Source organism: Anser brachyrhynchus (assembly GCF_964034855.1).
Source record: "Anser brachyrhynchus genome assembly, chromosome: 17".
Lineage (NCBI taxonomy): Eukaryota > Metazoa > Chordata > Aves > Anseriformes > Anatidae > Anser > Anser brachyrhynchus.
In genome coordinates this window covers 8,106,532-8,125,496 of record NC_137710.1, presented here as the reverse complement: position 1 = coordinate 8,125,496, position 18,965 = coordinate 8,106,532, and the positions used below count along the sequence as shown (strand labels likewise).

The following is an 18,965-nucleotide window of genomic DNA, read 5'->3' as shown; positions in this document are numbered from 1 at the left end:
GGTGTGCATTGTCCACCTCTCCTGGCAGGAAGACAGTGAAAGGCAAGATTGAGTGCTCAGGGTCAGCGGGTGTTTGAAATCTCCGAGAATTCCTTTAAGGATGCCAAAATGTAGATTACTGTGAGCTATCTAAAGATGTCAACATCTGGGTTCAAACTTCCCTCTATGCCTATACCCAACTCACTGAGCTGTAAATTGACGTAGCATCTGAGATGCCTTCCTAAACTACATCTCTCCTAGGAGTGCATCTTCGTGAAATAAAAGGTGGAAATATTCAGTACTGTTAAACAATATTCTAATTCATGGCAAAATAATGAGCTTTTATTTTTTTCAATTGGCATTCCTAGACAAGTGATTGGTGCTGCTTCATCACATGCTTTGTGAAGAATGGTTTTTGTTTCTTTGATACAGCTTGTCAATGTATCAGTGCTGTGGAAAGACCCTGGGCTTACGTGCCATGAACCTTGGAACAACGACCTATGGTAATAACAGTGCAGTACAAAATGTTTCTCGGCTTAATCAGTGACTCCATCAATTGCTTCCATCTCAGCAAAAAGAATACAAATAGCATCTGCTGAAGTGATAAACCGAGGTCCTGCAGCAGCCATCAGTTTGTGAGCTCCTCGCCGTTTCCTTCATCAGGGACATTTCCAGGGACCACTGTGCGTTGCTTCAGGTGTGCTGGGAGCAACAGAGGTGCTTGCTTGGTGGCCCCTGGCAATTGACACCGGAGGGCTTTGCCTTGTCTGCCACAATCTATTTATTGCCTTCCTGCCTGAGAATAATGAGCTTTCAGTTTTGATGCTCACTGAGATTAGACCTTACATAAAACGCAATGGAATGATAAAGTTGCGTAATTAGTAACATACAAAGCAGGCTATATAATTGTCTCAGAAGCTGAAAACTACAGATGTGAATATTTGGGCATATTGTGTGGTGGAAATATTAGAAAGCCTCGTTTGGGGTCATATTTTTTTCATGTACTGCATGTATAATGTGAATATACGAAGAAACCCGTCAAATGTTTATTGGGCAAGCTCTAATCATCTGGCTCTGTAGAAGAGATTGAAGCAAAGTTCATCCTAAAAGAAGAACGAAACTGGTGTTATATTAGTCTGGGTTTGAAATGGTAGATGCTATTTGGTGTTAAGGCCTGGCCTGCCAGAGCTCTAACAATGACAAACGCTGAGTGTTATGGTTACAGCTCGGATGCTGCTCGAATGATGCAGATGTTTACGTTTCCCAACTTCCCAGATATCCACAAATATAAAACTCCTGGTTGTTGCTTTCTAAAAGACATGTATATTGGACAACTTCTTATCTGTCTTTACTCTTTTTGATATTCAAACCAAAGATGCCCAGCTCGAATACTCTGTGACACTGTTTATCCCTTTTAGACTGCTTCCTAAGAAAATGCCAGGCTCCTGTGACTGCTCTGTCAGCCGAATAACTTCTGAAATCGTTGGTCAGCTTTAACCACATTTGAAAAGAGAGCTAGAAGCCTGAAAAAGCACTGCTCTTTCAGAAGTAGATGGGTGACATAAATTCATGTGTGTGTCTGCTCAGGAGAAAGCAGTAAGCAGGCAGCATTCAGCTGTTACTCATCATTTGACAGCAGCTGACCAGCAAATCGGCCAGGGTGGACTGGGGGTCACTGCACCGTGGAGCTGCAGGCTGCTTGTGGCACGCACTGTCTTGTCTGCTGGAAGCACTGCAGGGATGGGGGGATTATTGGAAGGAAGGGGTGAACTGGTGAGAGGGTAAAGGATGCAAAACAGGAAATTAAGCTTCTTCACTTTAGTACCTGTGAAGGCATTTGTGGTTTTTTGTTTCACTTTCCCCCTATTAGCTGACTAAATAACTCGTTTTTGTTCTGTGCAATCTAATAGAGCATGATTATGAAATGAGGTTGCTAACAAAACCCACTTATTTTCCTTTCTCACGCATGTGGAAATGCTTTTCTTTTTTTCATCTACGTGTATTTTCTGACTCAGAAGTTGTTTCACACTTTGCTGCTAGCTTCTAGTAAACCAGCTTCTGTCCACCCATGAATAGACTAATCTCTACAAGTATGATTGATTATTGATTCATTAGCAGTATCTTTTTCTAGTTCATACAGCCTTAGCTTGCTCTAGGACATACAATATCTTTTCCCTGCAGCTCTTGTTATATGTTCTCTTTGTACATATATATCAATATATTTCTGGAATAACGTATATGAGGAGTTACTAGAAGCAACTGGGGATGTCAAATGGGACTAAGTGACAAAGAGAAGAGGCTACCTCAAATGTAAAGCAAATTTCCTCTGAAATATAGCTCTGGCCCTTGGGTTGTTTTTCTTTGGGGCTTGTCTGACTGCTTGAACTCAAAGAAAATGAAGTGCTGTGTGATTTGATATTATTGCAGGGAGGAACTTCATGGGTCATCAAATCCAGCCCTATGAAAAAAGAGCATTCAACCAAAAGCACAGTTGATAAATGTACCTGCCCTTCATCTTATGTCATGAACTGCTCTGAATTTTTTATAGTTTAGATATCTTGCTTTGTGAATGGAAGATTTTATTGTTGGTGCTAAATTATGATCTTGCTAGCTCTGTCTGCCTTTAGCCTTACCATCAGTGACGCAAGAACGCTAGAACAGATAAGATGTGATGAATGAGTAGTTCTTATATTTTTCCATAAGCATCTGCTGTTGGCCAGTGTTAGGGACAGGAGGCTGAGCCTGCTGGACTTATGCTCTGATATGATACAAATGGTTTTTTCTTAGGAATTTTGAAATTCCTCCCCCTTTGAAGGAGAGGGGAGGAAAAAAGGTGAATTCTGCTGGACTCATGTAACACATCCTACATAGGCCAAAGAGGAGAACTGCAACTTCTAAGCAAAGCATTCACGTTGCCTCCCTTTACTGAAGGTTTGGTGGCTGGTTGCACGTCATCTTCCACCGCCACTCATTACTTATCCTTGTACTTGCTCAGTCAGCTTTGGCAAATGTTTTCTTCCTCTATCATGCTCATGTATCAAAGAATATCTGTGAAAATGAGAGGCAAATCAATCACATTTGTATTTTGAATGAGAACTGGAAACTGTACAGAGAAATGGATCAGGGGTTCAGAACACACAACCTTTGAAGCAAAATGCTTGTTCTTATCTTTAACATTGCAAAACAATCTGTTTTAGCCAGACTGCTTTTTATTTGAAAGGCATGACGGAATATGAAAAAGGTTGGATCAGGACTTGTGCACAGAGAGTTTAGGACTGTAAACAGGTCTACTATCTGTCTAAGTTTCTAAGGGGTCTTTAGATTTCACTTTTGTAAATGGAACTGTTTTGAATATCTGAAATTGTAAATACAGTGAAGCTTGGTATTATGAAGAATAATGTTTTTGCCCGTACGTTGGTTTTGAGTTTGCTGTTTTATTGGTTCACTGCCCCTCTTCTCTCCTTGATTAATTTGAATTTCCAAAGCTTCCTGACTTTAACATCTATGAATTTAGCGAGATTGATCCTACTTACACTTTCACAGACATACATACAGGCTCACTTCATCTTTTGGCTTTGAAACTTAGCAGTGGAAAAAAAAAAAAGAATTCTCTTAGTGCATCTGTTTTTTACTGGATGTTAAGTCCACTTTTGATTTAATAAGGAAATGGAGGAAAGCACTGTTTTGCATCTGAACATGTAGGGCAAGATGTGAGTGGGATAATCTCTCAATTAAACTTCAATTTTTTTCTTCATAAATGTTCCAATTTAGTAGGCTTGAGCCTTAAACTTTTCCATCACCCCTCAAGAGATTATAATGGATGGACCTTGTACGAGGTTCATGGCTGCCTTTGATATTGACAGGTCTTGAAAGCTCCTGAGTAGGACAAATGTCTTTTTACCCTTTTTAGAGCTTGGGTCTAATCCAAGAAAGGGCTTGGAATTAGCTCATCCTCAGACAGAACCTGACTACTTCCACTGGCTCCTGAATTATGAATTGAATCTCCATGATGGAAATTTAGTTAAAGTAGGCTAACCATAAAAGTTGTCTCAGTATGCTTTCTGAATGAGTGTAGGTAGTTCTGCCATTTTTCTTTTTTTGTGGCTTTTGTTTCCCTTACTGTTTCATTCTTGTTGTATGCCTAAACGTAGGCACTAAAACATAATGAACAAAATTTTAATTAAGAAGCGATGGCACAGAAAGCTTTTCAAATGCATGTAAAATTTGGAAAACACAGAATCATAGAATATTCTGTGTTGGAAGGGACCCACAAGGATAATTGAGCCCAACTCTTAGTTCCACACAGGAGCACTCGAAAATCAAACCATATTTTTGGGAGCGTTGTCCAAATGCTTCTTGAACTCCAGCATGTTCAAATGTTCCGCGTGATATGGTTTTAAGGGAATGACTGCAAGATTGTGTAAATATGTACACAATAGCAAACTAGCCAGCCAAAATTAACTGTTGGAAATCAATGAATCAATATTATTATCTCACGTGAAGATTACCGAAATGTTGCAGCCAGAAGGAACACGTAATCATCTCATCTCACCATCTGTAACCCATGGGCATTACCCCTCTACTTGCAGGGAACTCGGAGTCTGTCTGATTATGGCAGTTTTCTGAAAACCTTACAATTTGATGTGATGGCATGAAATGAACAATCTGCTGCCATCTTGCTTCAGTTTTTAACCAGTGACTACTTGGTGTCACCACTAAACTTGCTATGTTTGCTATTAACTAAACTATATTTTTACTTCGTCTTGCTGGCGCTATGCAGTGGCTTCTGGGATCGAGTGCCTTCCCCACTAAGAGCCCTTTCAGATCTTCTTAGGGATTAGTTCTTGGTGTTCATAATTGTCTCTGCTCAACAGATAGAGAGCTTAAAATCTCTCCCAGAAACTTTTATTTTTTTAACCCTCAAATTCTTTTCCTGGAGGCTTTTTTTGGCCGCCTTCAATTTTGCAATACAGATTGAAAAATTTGAAAACCCAGATTTGAGTTTAATACCGCAGTGGTGCCACAGAATTGCTTACTGACCTCTTGCTCCCTTGTTTGGGACAGCTGCAAGCTGTCGTGGCCACTTGTTCATTTTGTTGTGGCAGGGACAAAGCAGGTTGCTGATCCGCTGGGATGCCGGAGCTCTTCAGGACTCGTGCTCTGTTCTGGGCCTGTGCTGTCGTGGTCAGAGGTGTAGCTCTGTGACATACTTAGTGACAATTTAGTGACATAAATTGAATGTGTGCACTCCTTTGGTGGTCTTTTTTTATTGTTATTATTCTGCCAATCTATATGAATGTGTTTTTTTCAAGGAATTTCTTATATCTAGATTTCAGCATTCTTATAGATCTGGAGGAGCATCTGGCTAGCTCTCATTAATGCAAAACCAAAACAAAACAACCCCATTCCCCAGTGACTTTGTGCTGTCAATTACTTTGAGATCTGTCAGTTGGCCAGCCCTTAATTTATTTACCATGTGCTTTATTGACACGAGCCAAATTTGTAGTCAGAATATCACGTGGTGTATGTCACGTGCCCCACAAATCTTAGCTACTCAGCCAACTACAACACCCAATCCTGCAATCTCAAATTCTGAAATAGTGTGTTTGAATAGCAGTGTCACAAAACCCTTGAGATTGCCATTAGTTGTATTCCTGTCCTTTGATGGAAACCTCTGCTGATTCTTTGGTTTCAGCCTGATGTTGATCTTGGGCAAACAAGGCTGCAGTTATCAAGGCTGTTCTGCTTGAGATGCTGGCTGGAGGTGAGCAGTCACCTCGTCGGGGTACCATTGGAGAGCTGCATTCAGTTTATCTTGCACTGTGAGATGTACTAAAAATGAACGCGTTTCAGTCTGAGTATCTGTGGGTGCTGTTAAAAGCACTAAACAGACTGCAAAATACAGAGATGATACAGTATATGGTGTGTGAGGGAAGTGTTTCAAACAGATCACAGGCTGCTGGCTCCCATGAAGGCACCGGTGACTCTTATAAGGCACTTGGGTCTTCCAAGTGCTGCTCAGAGGTCAGCGTCCCCTCTGGTGGAGCCGGTGCTTGTAGGTGATCTCATTGTTTGTATTTCCATTCACAGCTCTAGTTTCTTCTTCCGTTTTCTTTGATGGAAAGAGACATTAATAAACGTTTCCAGCTATGAATGTGCATCACAATGTAACTGAAGTTAGCATGCGTTTCTCCGATCTTTGAATGCTTTGACTGGTGGAAAAACTGGCCTGGCCTCTGGTCAAAATCAAACTGAGGCTACACCCCAGATTTCAGCTTGGTCTCCTGGTTTAGGATGTGAAGTTTAGCAGCTGTTGCGGCTTCTCAGGACCCAGTATCTTAGTAAGGGAACCTCACCATTAACATAAAACACTGTGAGGCTATGGGAGGAGAAGCAAAACTGATTAGATGAGATGGCTTTTTCTGCTTGGAAAATAATACTGAAGAGGCCCTGGAACATTCAAGTGCTTGTCTCTTAGCAAATTCACATTACCAAATTGTAACTTCAAAAGAATAACCTGTTATATTGAGGGAAAATCCGGATGGAGTTTAAAAACAGGTCTGTTTTAGTTCTGCAGTAATCTATCTTCCCTAATCTGCGAGCCTTCAGCTGAACTGGAAGAGGCTGTTCTGAAATCAAAATAGTGCAAATTCATGTCGAAATCCACTTCCTGAAGCCAGCTGGTATACAGTCAACATCTTTTACATGCTTCTGATGGAGCTGCAGATAACTTGAATTATCTGTCACTGATGTCTTTGTCAGGGCAGCCAGGCTATAGGGCGAGGAGCAGCCATCTGCTCGCAGCAGGACCCATCCAGCTGATGGCCCGTGAGCACACCGCTGCTCCACGAACTGCCTGAGAGCGATGGCAGAGGCAGTCGCTGTCATGTCACCGAGGAGATGGGCGTGTGGCCCACTGCTCTTAAAAGTCTGAGCCTTCTGGGGGAATTTTTTAATTTTCTTCACCAGCAACAAAATAAACACTTGTTCAGGGTATTTTCACCTACAGCCTGTATAGCTAGAAGAGGAGGATGGTACTAATATCCATGGTATGTGAAACAGGATCTCAAAATTGAACCATGGATTAAATGTAATTTTGCTTAAGGAGTATAATAAATATTTATTTAGGGGAAATGGGAACATCAGCAGAGAAGATAAATACAAAAAGTAGTTTGAGGTTTCCTTTCTTTCCTTTTGATTCCTTTGACTTTTCCTTTAGGACTTCATTATTAACAACGAAATAGCAAACTTGCTTAAGGGCAGAATTGTGCTCTGAGAATCGTAACAGTGGTTATAAAAACAATTTTTTCCTCCATGGTATGCCAGATAGCTTAAATTTTAACCCTGTAAAGCAGGATCCATGAAGTGGGCCATATGAATTTTTGCTGATAAGGTTTTGAATTAATCCCATTTTGTACAGACCTGTGCTTGCAGAAGCTTAAGGAAATTCATCACAGTTGCAGATTGTTTTCCAAGTAATATCCTCACGGACTATGAAGCCTATCCTTTTATGATAAATGCATAAAGGTTTTGCTTAACTTCATTTCTGAGCCACTCCATCTCTAATCTCCGTTGCTCAGTCTTTAAGTAGGCTTTGGCAGAGTCTGGCTGAACCACAATAGCGCTGACAGTGAACCTGCACAGCACGGCGTGGGAGGAGGGACGTTAGAGGAGGTTCAGTATAGACACAGCTTGGATTTTTCCTCCCCTTCGGTACCACTGAAACTCTTACTTCCTGCGCACGTAAGCAGGCAGTGTGATTTGGAATATTTGGGTGGAGGATAATATACAGTAAAGCAATTGAACTGTAATCCCTAAGGATAGGATAACAAATAGCATCCCTGCTGTACAGGCAGCTGGAATTATTTAGTAGGTGTAAAGGAGCTTAACGTTCTGAGGAGCTGCCTTTCTAGCATGCTTTTAAGTAGGCACATCTGTAGCTTTGCAAATGAACTCGGTGGCAGGCACAGAGGAGGCTGCAGGTTTGTTTGCTGTGCGAGGAGGTGATGAAGCAGCCACAGGTGCGCAGGGAGCTGCAGGTGCGGTTTCCAGGGCCGGCTTTGGAAACCAGTCATGTGCTTACAGTGATCAATGCATTGTCATTACTTGTCTTTCCAGAACGATCACTGTTAGGAAGATTACAGCATCAAGTAAATATTTTTCTTGCTATCGGTGATATTTTTAATCTGACTGGTTAAGGGGGAACAAGAGTAGCTTTAGGAGGAGCTGTCTCTGAGGCTGTTGCTTCCAGAAGGCAAGCTTTTACTTAAAATAAAAGCTAACAAACACCCTTAAAACACACCCATGTAGCACATCCAGGCAAACATTTGTTAGAAGTGTCTGTTGGTTGTAAAGTAGGGTGTTGGCCTGTTCCTTGTTTCTTAGTTTGGCTTTTACAGCCTGTCCTGTGGAGGGGACTGGTGGCAGAAGTGGTGCTGCGGGAGGTGGGAGGCGTGCAGCAAGGCATGAGCTGGATTTCCAATCCATTCAGAATCAGACAGCGTAAACCCACCCCAGGTTTAGTCATATTTCTCCAGGTTTCAGTTTAATTCCTTGCTTCTTGTCGTTGAAGCTAACATGATCACAGAATGGAGGTTTATATGCCAAATAGCAATGAAATGAAGTCATGTGGAAGTGGGTGCTGTTAATTTCGGTTATACTCATTGAAAGTCTTTGGAGAAATGAAAAGTTGTTTTTTTTCTCTCTCCCTAAGAAGGTATAAATGAAGAGTGCACCTTTTAAACAGATGGATATGTGAATGGTGAGGAGGTAATCTGATCTATAAATAAAAATGGAACTTTGTCTACTTAACGCCTTAAGCCAAAATGCATTAGGTTTAAAAATAATTTTCAATTAAAAACCCTGCTTCAACTTGAAAATAGTTTTACTTCTGAACAGAATGTTTAGAATGAATGGCCACAGAGAAACCTGTAGCCTTCTGAGGCTCTCAATGAGAATTGCTTTTCCACTGAGCAGCACTGCCAGGCATGCTGGTCTGGATGCTGCAGCATGCTCAGCCTCTCCCCTCAGTGCCAAAGTTCTGCACGTCAAATTATCTACAATGGGACACCATAAAAAAAAATCAAAAAAATCTGTGTTGATCGGTTTTTCCTTTTACAGTGCTTTTGTTGCAACTTCTACTTCAGCTGTACTGGGTCCATCTAGCCCTGTATCCTGACCCTGACTGCAGCCAGTAGCAGTTGCCTGGAGAGCAGTGTTGGAACAAGCCAGATGAGATGCTTGGCCAAAACATTCGCCCTGCTTCCTATGACTGCAGTCCAGAGTGCTCCTAAATCAGCAGTGGCGTCCTTTTTTTCCCTGCTATATCAAACAAGGATCACGGAGCGTATTGCAGAGGGTGCCCCAGCAGCAGGGCTGGTGCCAGGGCTGGGTCTGCTGGCATTTGGCTTCTTGCACAGCGGAGCCAGGAGATCGAGCCCCAGCCATCTGCGTGGAGAAGCTGTGCTGTTACCAGGTCGGGAGCCGTGGTCTGCTCGGACAAGTGTGCAGCTCCTTCACCGTCAGCAGGTCCTGGGCAGTGGTCCCACACCAGGGTCAGCTGCTCGGAGCAGGTCTGGGAAGAGGATTTGCTTCTCTGAGCTACAGCAATAGTATGTTTGGGGTATAATTGGAAGGGGATGGACTATAGTGTAAAATAATTATTGTAATAAGGCTGAATAAGTTAATGACACCTTTTGTAGCCAAAAAAAAAAAATAAATTCAGCTACTGTGGAGAGACAAAATATGCAGAGGAAAAGCCTCCTCCAGAAAAGCAAAGGGGCACCAGGTGCCGTTAGGAGCTGTTTTGCTCTTGGGGGAGTGCTTATCCCACTCCAATGCATTTTTATAGGCTGTTGCTTTTCTTCCTGAGGATCATTGTTCCTGAGGAGGGTGCGGGGGAATCATACAAACTGTGCTTCCCACTAGCAGCCCCACTGCTGGAAACTTAAAGAGCTTTTCAGTTCGCCAGACTTCTGGCGAAAGCCTCTGATCTGCGCTGCACAATCGAGCCTCAGTTCACGCTTGTCGTGGAGGCCTGTAGCTGGTAACGTGTGGGCAGGCCTCAGTCTGCCCCTGAAAAGGTTTTGTTCAGTGTGCGCCTCTGCTTAGCCTGTCAGGCCTTTGCATTTTTCAAAATGTTAAGTATTCAGCTCTGCTCCACTACATTATCTCACAAATCCTCTTTTGTTTGGCCCTTTTCTGAGGCGCGCTTTGTGCGCAGTGGCATGCACAACGGCTGAGCTGCATCCACAGCGTGCTCAAAGGTGCACTGCTCTTGAGCCACCTTGGTCACAATCTCCTGGGCTTAAAACTGTGAAAGAAAGTGTAAAAGTACTGCAGCTTTTGTTCAGTGGGGGCAAGCAGTAACGGTACCTCATGCTCCTATTGCTGGAATTGCGAGATGGAAGGGAGCTAATATGATAACCCACAATACTTTGTCTTCTGTGATCTTGCTAGGTAGCTGTGTTTAAATGCCCAATTTCATATAGAGAAGGGGTGGAGGAAAAAAGAAGTCCTTGTTCAGGCTCAAATCCAGTCCAGCCAAGCTGCCGAGTTTTCATCAAAAGCAGGAAACAGATGGACGGGCACAGCTGCAGAAGGTGCTGCGACTTCTCTGGAAAAGCTGTCCAGGCGCATGCAGCGTGCAGGGACGGCGGCACAGCACTGCTGTTCTGCACCGCGCTGCTGCTCCGAGCACACACGGCCCCACAGCCCATGCTGCTCACGGAGATGCTGTGTCAGACAAGAATCCACCTGGCATTGCCTGCAGCTCCCTGTGCTGTACGCCTGTCTGTGCCCATGGCCAGCTTGCTCTAGAGGAGTTAAAACTTGTGGAAGAAAAATGTTTCAAAGACTGTCTTGTATTTGTGCAGTATGCTGGAGGACCCGTCCCGGTACGCTTACCCTTGTACCTTCACCAGAAGCACCTTATTGCCTCAGGTCCCTGTTGAATTCTCCTTTGCAGGCTGGACAGCTGCATAATGAAGCGGTCTTCTGAGTTGATGGGGTGTCGGAGGCCAGAAAAACCTCTGGGATGCCCATGGGGTGGCTATTCTTATGTTCTTCTGGAGACAGAAAAGAAAACGGGGTCCAGCAGCCAAGCAGCATTCCGGCTCTCTGTCCAGCCACTCGTGCAGAGCTGATCCAATGATCAATCATTGCTCAACAGCTGCGCTTGAAAAATTGGTCTTTGTATTGTTTATCAGGCACTTACAGTTCTTGACTATGCCTGTTTACTTGGAAGGTGCGAATGTTTACATCTCTTCCATAACAGATCTAAGTTATTTTTGTTATTTGGGAGCTTTCTTTTCTGGAGGAGTTTAGTAATGTTTCTTCTTTTGGGTAGTTTTTACAGATATTAAAGATTTTTCCAAGCAAGAAGCCCATGTAAACACAACTGTGTAGAAGGGAGAACGTGTTTCTCTGCTTGCTTTCCCTTTTCTGAAGACAAAAGAGCCTTATTGAAATGTGCTTCCTTTCTGACTGCTAATGGGTTTGCCTTCCTTCCTCCTTGCAATGAACTTAACATTCTCCCATCCTGTTGGGTATAAATTTCAGCCTGAACTATTTTCCCTGTTGAGGTGTTGAGTCACTGGCCTTGAATGGAAACCTGCAATGAGACAGGGAGAATCTGGGGCTTGGGAAGGAAGAGGTTTTCAGCAGTTTTGTTGGTAAATGGGATGAATATTAAAAAAACAACGATAAGGTGCTATTCACTTTTGTCTGGGGCTGCTCATATTCTTTTCCTAGTTTTATTTTTGGATGCCTTCTTATGTTGGAGCTGGATAAATTCCAGAACATAAAATACCTAGAGGAAGAGGTGGTTCCTGTCGATCAATAACAGTGTTCCATTTTAAGCTGTCTCAGGTTGAAGGGGGAAAAAATACTATGCCATATCACAAATTGCTTTGTCTTGTGGAGGAAAGATGCTGAAAGTCTTGCTTCAAAGGCTCTGCATGGGAATTATGTCCTAAAGTCTGGGTATTCTCCAGGGCTTAATTGTGCTTATTCATAGAAACACTAAACTTTATGAACTGGACGGCAGAGCTGTAAATTTGGCTGTAACTGCAGAGAGAGTATTGTTTTTTGCACACTCTGATTAGCAACACTGGGCTCAGACGTACACTGTGGAATAATTAGTAAAATGGACAGGAATTAAAGCAAGCTTTGCTCTGAGCAAAAAACAGATGAGCTTAACAGCTCTTCTTTCTATCTGAATTTCCCATTTAAGTAAGGTTTCATTCTTGATGGTGCTGGGGTATGTCCAGTGGAGTGTATCTTACCTGTCTCTCCCTCATAGAACTTCATTCTGGACAAAAATTCGTCTCCTGCAAAATTAAGGCCCCAGCTCTAGGAACTTTTGCTTTGAAGTATCAGAAGCCAATGTTTTAGGGAGATGTGCACATCCTGTTTTGAAGGATTTAGATGGTCAAGGATCACTATGTATTTCTGTGAGCTATTTCAGTTTCCTAATTGAAAGTGTGCTCCTTCTTTCTGTCAATGCTTGAATCGTCACCAAAGATCTGCTGTCTGGAAAGCAGCTAAACTAATCCCGATTACAGAGGCTGGTGTTTGAGGAAAGTGAGGGTCTCCTTCCTATGGCAGTTGCTACTCAACTGTGGAGGCTGAGTAGTGTCATTATGGTATTCAGAAGTCCTATGGTTGCTGACCCAATAGTGGAAGTTTTTAATCTAACACAGAACAAATATCATCATCTATCATATCTCTGAAAGTAGCAGCGTGTACAGTATCTTTGATTTTTGCAGGATGTTAAATGTGTATCACACACCCTATATCCAGCTTTTGAATTCACAGTTCAATGCCATAACATTTGATCTTTCAGTGGAATAGTCAACTTTACGATGAAACCTAGTAAAAAGCTCAGGGTTATGCTCTGTATTTGAACTGCTTTAGAGATCAACCCAACTGATTTCAAATTTACAGAAGAAAGCTTCCCATGCTGCATTTGCACTGTACACGTTACACTTTCAGGGAGACTTGGAAGAGTTGATCTTGGAATGTCATTTAAAATGATTGTTCAGTTTTCATGAAAGTTTTGCCTGTAGGAGCACTCAGACAAACACCGGTGGGGAAAGAGGTGAATAGAAGTAGACCACAGAATTCTGTGGTATTCCTCTTCTACGCATTTTATGCACAATTCTTCAGACAGAAGTAATTTTAGCAAATCTAGGAGGATTTGGGAACTTTCCCTCCTCTCTGCCCCTCAGCTTAAAGCTGTAGTTCATCTGGAAATACTATTTAAAAAAAGAAAATCACAAGCCTCTGTGATGGGTCACTAATATGGCCTTAAGGAAACAGTAGCGAGGGGGGCAAGGCTGTCGCTTGAGCAGGCAGGGGGAGAGGGCTGCGAGCTCCTGCTTGGTTAATGGCAACATACTGAGCTGTCAGGCAGGCTCATTAGGGACACGCTGCTAATTTGGTCAGGCAAGTGCTGCCAGGCTGCATTGTGTGGAGTTAAGCAGTGTGAATAGAGCCCGTAAGCAAAGCTGCTGGAATCTGCTTTTGTGCTCCCTTTGGACAGCTGTCCTCCCTTATTGGCTTCTTTTCCCCGTTCAAACTGGCCACGTGGAGTTTTGGCACTGTTAGTGTTGCCTGAAGATTAGTTGGAGATTGCAGAAGTAATATAATTTGTGCTAATCTGAGTAACCCTGCTTCTCTTTCCATCCATTTTTGCATCCATACATTCAGTTACAGTACAGTCAGAGCCAGAGTGTCATTTCTCTACATCTGGTGACTTAATTAGAAATGGATTTAAGCCCTTTCTCTTTAAAACCTAATTTGAAATGCTGTAGGTGTATTTCTTATCTTCACTGCTCACACCTGCTAGGCACGAGCGATATGGCAGCTGAAGTTTGCATTTCTTTTCTATTGTCAAAAGATAACCTTGGGCTCTCAGTTTGGTTATCTGGCTATGGCGCTCTGGTGCGATGCACAGGTGAATGGGTGGATTCTTACTGCAGCAAACCGGGGCTGGCGCTGAGGGCCTCCCGGTGCCTTCTGAGAGGTTGCATGTCCTGAGAGTTAAAATTCAAAATGAAAAAAAAAAAAAAAAAAAAAAAAAAAAAAGAAAAAAAAAGAGCACCATTTCCCCTGCTTCTCCTTGTCACTGTAGGAGCTACTGATCTAAACTGCTTCTTTCTTTCCTACAAGCCTTGGAAAAGTACACTGTAGCATTCAGCAGGTACCAGGATGCCTCAGATCATTCCTTGAGGTGGTAAAAACTTACAGTAGAACTCCAGGTCATCATGAGGGCATCCCCTAGTGAGTGGTCCTGTATGGGGCAGCATCCACCTTCGTGTGTGATGGATACCTGCCGAGTGCTGGCGTTGTTCTGTTTTCTCCCATAATTCAGCTAGCTGTCTTCAAATTGATGGCTTCTGTCCTGTTGAATAGACTAATACCCTTCTCATATCCGCTTCCAACATACAGCTGGTCGCTAAGTCCTGCAGGTGTTTTCAGAAGTACTACAACGCATATTATAATGCATATTGTGAATCCACTGCAAACCCTGGAAGAACTCAGCAGTGAACTGTAATGTTGTGGACTGGCTTTTGGGGCAGAGAAGAGAGAAATCAGTGGTGGGGAAGGACGCGCCATGTGCAACCCAGCTGGGCTGGCATCCTGACTCAGTGTGATGGACAAAAGTGACTCCTCGGGTGGTTATCATTAAAAGGTTGAGCAAGGGTGAGAGATTGTTTCTGTCTCATAAAGGGAACAAGCAGATTGTCTCAGTGCTGTCTCTTCCCAACATGCGTCAGAATACACTGTTAATTTAGGAGTTGGAACTCAGCAGAGGATTTTCTGATTGTCTACCATGTGTTTGCCTTTATGATTCCAGTTCCTCTCCCGTCCCTTGTGGATGATTTTCCCTGACATCTTCAGTCTTACTAAATCTTATTTTTGTTTCTGCCTAGTCTTCTGCCAGAGAAAAGGCTGAAGTTAATAAGTTTCTGGTAACCATTTTCTACATTTTCACCTGATTTATCTGATTACATTAAGGCTGGGTCAAATACTCCATCAAGAGTTTCAGATGCTATCAGAAATGAAGCAGAACAAGGTTTCCTGGGAGATCGACTGTGTGTGCTTGTGTGGAACATACTTAACGGGGAATGGGTCTGCACAATTACCTTGCAGAGTGCTGCACAGCTCCAGCACTTGTGTCACTAAATACCTGCAGTAATCATTAGCTGTGAATAGACAACGGTCTCTACCTGCTGTCTCAGGCTCTGTTATCACGCCAGGAGGCTGCCCTCCTCCTCAGAAACAAGAGGAATTCATTCCTCTGCCTATTCAGATGGAAGGATATTTATTTGATGCGGTGCCCCATTTAGGGAAGGAAAACAGTATTTTTCCAAGGGTGGAAAAACACTTGCTGTGTGGGAGGGAAAACTTCTTGCAAACAAGCACTGAGATTCCTCAATTCACTTTGTCAGGGGTTCTATTAGAATAAGACTGGAGGAGGGAGATCTGGAATGGTTCTGGGAAGCTTTGACTCAGGAAGGGGAGAATGATTCATAGATTTTTAGTATTGTTATTTATTAAGGCCAGAACAGACCATTGGACCTAATCTTATCTTTGTCTTTGAAAACGTAAAGCACTTGCGCAATGACCCCAAAAGAGTTTGTGGGTTTGAACCACGGTCTTTCAGCATTGAAACATAAATCCCAGCTGTGAGAGCTAGCCTACAACAATTTCAAGCTAGATTTATGCCTATTACCTTCATATTAGATAAGTATTTTTATAATGAATCCTCAGTGCGCTCTTTGTATGTCAGGCAGGGTAGTAAAAAAGTTGTTCATGGAAAATGGGAACAGGGATGCCTTGCAAAACTGAGATTTTATGAGTCTTGCTACTTTGTGTTGTTCACCTCTGGTTATTGCTGGAGTCCTGATGGAAGAGTTCATTCATTCAAGAGCCGTCCTTTAGTTTTCATGGGGAAATTCTGATTACTGACAAAAGCAGCTGTCTTAGAAGCAACGATTTTCTTCTCCTTGTTTTGGCGCAGTAAGTGTTCTTTTCCAAATTAAGTATTAACTTTGTTGTTAAGGATCAAAATGCAAAATCAGTCACAAGGTGTACATCAGAAAAAGTTTTTAAGCTCTAGCCTCACATTGTTTGAAGGAATATGAGTCGATCTACATTTATTTTTTTAATCTGCTGCTATGGAAAAAAAAATTAATGCTTACTAAACTGTATTTTAATTCAAATTTGGCAAGAGAAGTTAAATGAAGGAAAAATCAAAACTTGTCACAGTTTGTGTCTCAACTATAATTGTAATACACAATTAGATGGGTTAAAGCAAGTGTAACTTAATCTTTTAGTTAACACCTTAGGTCAGTTCTTTAAAGAATCAAACTGGACTCTGTCCAGTTTATGAACATGGAAAGGCCCTTGACTGCGGCCACTTGGTCTCATCTTTTCTGTTTAGGATGTCTTATATTAAAGACCCAGACAGCCCTAGTACTTTTGGGTATGCTGCATCAGTGCCTGAGAGTCAGGAAAGCTTCCATGCTTTTAACATGTTGTCAGTGGTGGAGCCTGGAACATCTTCATTATGCGTCTGAAAAATGCTGTTAGCAAGGCAGTCTCATCATGTCTAAGCTTCTGGCTTGAATTTTGCTCATGCTGTTGTCTGTTAAGTTAGGTAGCAGCTTAATTGTAGGAGAGATGGAGAATGCACGCAAAGGCTCTTCAAGTGGGAAAAATGATACAGAAAGGACAAACGTCCATTGTCACAGCAAATAGAGATACTTGGTCTTAGGTCTGTACTTAGCTGCATTGGGGAAAACAAAATCTTCAGCTTCTACAACTGTGAATCAAACACTGCTGACAAACTCAACACCTGTCCTAGAGGGATTTAATTATGTGAAATAGGATCAAGAAAACTGATTTATATTGGTAGATGTAATAAACACATTGCGCAAAGTTAAGAAGTCTCCAAGGCTTTGGATAATCAACTGAAATCTTAATTAAGTTCAACCTCTGATAAGAATTTATCAGTAATTATAGATGTTCAGTTGATGTGTAAGCAATCCTATAAGGCCACCAAAAATAATTTATTGGTTCACACTTACTGCTGCGGTTTAAACATTTTTTTTGCTTAAAGGTCCAGAGTGCTATCAGCTACACGGCAGCGAAAGAGATGTGCTAAGGCATCAGAAGTCCATCGATAGTTCCTTACCAAAGCTGCAAAATAAACTGTTCAGACTCTTCTGAAGTCAGTGTTAATGCCTGGAATGAACTTTTCTCAGTGTCTTGTCAGTTGACTCTGGATAACTCTTTTGATAGAAATAAGATATCCTCTGTCAGGTCTGTTAGTACCTTGCAAAACCAAATTCAGAAAGTGAACCGTACAAATACCAGAGTAGAGTTATGAAGAGAGGCTGTGTAAGAACAAACATATGTCAAGCATAGCTTATTAGCTTCTTCCTAACAGATTTGGACTTCGTAGCCCACTTTAACTTGCCAGATCTGAATGCAATATGCAGTTTGTGGCTTTTGTCTTATTTTTTTAATGCAATGCATGATGTACCTGTCACATACTACTGCAAAATACGGGGAACCCTAGTTACCCTACCAAGTGGCCTGTCCCCTGTGCTTAGTTTGACCCCCTGGTGTTCTCCTCAGCTATTCTGATCTCCATCTCCAAATTAGTAATCTCTGCATAAAGAAAATTAACATGAAGATCAGTTCTAGCAAGAAGGATCCTCATAACAAGACTACAGACTCCATTTCATGGAACGATTATGTCAGTCAGCAACATGATAACATCCACAGTCATGGCAGTATATCCCAGAGATCATTCTTAAGGAGTGTGGTTAAAAAAAAAAAAAAAAAAAATTCCCTGGGAGTGAACTTGCTGCTTGGGCAAATCTCTCACAGGTACAATCTATTAGAAAGGCCAGACTTATTTATTTATTTATTTATTTCCCACAAAGAAGAAAGCAAAAAAGATCCAAAGACGACACAATGATATGTTGCCTTGCCAGCAGGGAAAGGCAAGGGAATACTGCAAATTTTAATGGAATATATCTGTTGTGGAATTTAAAAAATGAATAAATTATTCTGTACAAAATTTTCCAGTTACACAACTGGTAGTTTAAGGAAAAAAACAAATACCCAAAGAAAAGCTGTCAGTCGAACAACCTAATCTGGTTATTGAATGAATGTTGCCGTCTTTTGTATAGGGACTGGCAGTGGATACAAGTCATCTGCTGTCCAAGATGATTTGCTCTGCCGTAACTAATTTCAATTGCAGCAGCCGACACCGATTGTTCAAGCTGGGTGACACCAGTACTTACTACCTGAGATGCAGACGCCCCTTTTCTTTTTTTCTTTTTTCTTTTTTTTTTTGAAGATCATCAAACATATAGGGACCTTCTTCACCTGAAAGGAGCAGAGTTGGGTAAGTAGTTATTTTTGCAAATTCTCTTTCCAGCACCCCCCAGCTTCAGTCTGACAATACAACACTGATATGTTCCTCTTCTCTCCTAGGAATAAGGATTCAGCTACCAGTTACCTAGGTAAGCTACCTACTCAGTTATAACAAATTCCACATCCATTCCAATAAGTTTTTTTTCCTAGAAACCCTTTCAATTTGAAATGGACATAGTTTGCAGGAAATTTTCCGGTGTTCCAGTGGTTTTGGCCTTTTTTGTTTTGTTTTGTTTTGATGTAACGCCTTATAGCACGGGTGAAATGTAACAACTTATCCTTTTGTTTCCCTGGCTAAGGAGAGTTCAGTGTGTATTTTTGCTTTGCTCCGCTATTTTGATGATTCATTTCACTTTCCAAAATGATTACATGTCCATCAGGCCAACCTCCAACCCTTTTGAAAACTCCTTGCCACTTTTATATATACTGAATAAATTGAAGCCAAACTATCTCAAATACATCTTTCTCTGACACACCAAAATGATTGCTAGGATTATAACTGTCTGTAGATGGAACTAAGCTATTTTAGA

General features: G+C 41.9%; 1 protein-coding gene across 6 annotated transcripts in view; it reads left to right on the top strand.

Annotated features, from left to right (window-relative positions):
- ZDHHC8 (zDHHC palmitoyltransferase 8) overlaps positions 1 to 18,965 on the top strand; it is a 120,371-nt gene that overhangs the window by 39,495 nt on the left and 61,911 nt on the right. Inside the window, exons 2-3 of one of the 6 annotated variants that reach the window (XM_080559775.1) lie at positions 18,260 to 18,406; positions 18,496 to 18,524. The exons of 3 other annotated variants lie outside the window; for them this stretch is intronic. The gene's annotated coding sequence lies outside the window, so the exon portion shown is untranslated. The remainder of the gene's footprint in view (positions 1 to 18,259; positions 18,407 to 18,495; positions 18,525 to 18,965) is intronic. 2 more of the 6 variants (XM_080559774.1, XM_080559776.1) reach the window with 2 other exon arrangements.